Raw genomic sequence first — 1,803 nt, 5'->3', positions numbered from 1 at the left:
TTTTGCATGTTGCATGACTTACAGCGTTCTCTCCATATGCAGCACAAATCATTTCAGTGGCTTCAGCAGCATTTTTCTTCAGATGAAACGCGAAGTGGATGGAAAATCGAATATGCTCTTTTGTAATTGCCATCGTGAACACTACTGATTTTTGAGGTTATGTGCATCAAACGCCAAACCGTATCGCATTTCAGGAGGTTAAATGTTACTGTTTTAAAACCCCAAAAGGGCGGGAAGATATATAAAATTTAAATTGTTATTTCGGTTGTATCAAATCTAAAGCTCAGAACTTTTTTGTACACCTAATATATATATAGCACACATATATGTACAACATATATATTATATAGGATGTCCAAAAAGATCCCGGATTTATGAGCTGAACATAAAAGTGACTATAACTAATCGTGAAGGAATATGAATTGTTGTATTTGTGTCGGCATACATAGTACGCCAAAATATAATGCGTTGACGTATGACTATAATTCACGTTCTACGACTCAATTACGGCCATCCTTATGGTATAAGGTCCTTAACGTTTTTGGAAGAAATACTTCAGAAAAAAGTTGTAAGGTTTCAAAGAAGCTATTTACTGATATTCAGTTTGACCTTGGGTGGCGTCTGCAGGGTCCGATCAAGGTCTTATCTATGTTTCAATGAAACATGCTTTTTATTGTAAACTCTAATACACAGTTATTATTTATATGTTTACTTATACGAGGATATATGATCAAAAAGTTCTCGGTCTAATATAGAAATGATCCCATAAATATCAAATTACTATAATTTTAGAAAAGTTTGATTCTTCATAGGATTACTGTTAAAATTTCAGATAGATGTGTTCATTAGTTTCTTTGTTTCGGTCGTGTCAAACAATTAGCTTTTGATTCCATCATGACAATGCATCTATTCACATTTCTTCAATTGCAGACGCAAAATTCCACAAATTGGTCCCGCCATCGTATTTTACCAGATTTGATAATCGAAATGCCTCTTGCAGTATTATATAAATGAAATATAATCAGCTCATGATGAACGCCTCTAACATTGGATCATAATTAGGCAAAGCGCATTTATTATAACATTTTTTTTCAAAGAGTTACCGACCACGCTTATGTGCCACAGAATGTAATATCTTTTAATATAGAATAATAACAATATCAAATTAAAGCTCTTCTTTATCTAACATGTCTTCTTTATTCACATGTGAAATAAAAAAGATCATCACGAGTTATTAGAGTTATCATTCTATATTAAAATTACGCATCTCGTCCTGGTCGACTCTTATTAACCGTAAATGATATTGTTATTATTTTAAGTAGCGAGAGTCTGATTAAGATTTTCAATTTTATTATTTTATTATAGAATTTTATTTTACCGCGTTATATATTTGATCATTAGTTTGTATTATTTTTTAGTGGAATAAACCTGGAAAATGCACTTCAAAAACGCATTAATAGAGCTGCAAAGATAATAGAGTTTTTTTAATAACGTAGATCCAGATATGGTGGACGCTAATGTCACGCTTTTATCCTTTTCTTAAATGGTCGCTAAGAAGACGATAACGTGACCATGGTATCGATTATGTATCTTTTTCCTTACAGCGAAAATGTGAAAAGTGAAAATTTTTTGTATGTATGTGTGTATATATACGTGTATACATACATAAAATTTTTTACTTTTCACGTTTTCACTCTAGAGAAAAAGTTACTTAATCACTACCCTTAGCGTTTACCGTATCTGGATAAACGGTATTGCAAAAACTCTCTAATATCGAAAGTTGTTCACTATAATTATCATATT

Source organism: Trachymyrmex septentrionalis, unplaced genomic scaffold (assembly GCF_001594115.1).
Source record: "Trachymyrmex septentrionalis isolate Tsep2-gDNA-1 unplaced genomic scaffold, Tsep1.0 scaffold164, whole genome shotgun sequence".
NCBI classification, from domain to species: Eukaryota; Metazoa; Arthropoda; class Insecta; order Hymenoptera; family Formicidae; genus Trachymyrmex; species Trachymyrmex septentrionalis.
This window is presented reverse-complemented; position numbering follows the sequence as displayed.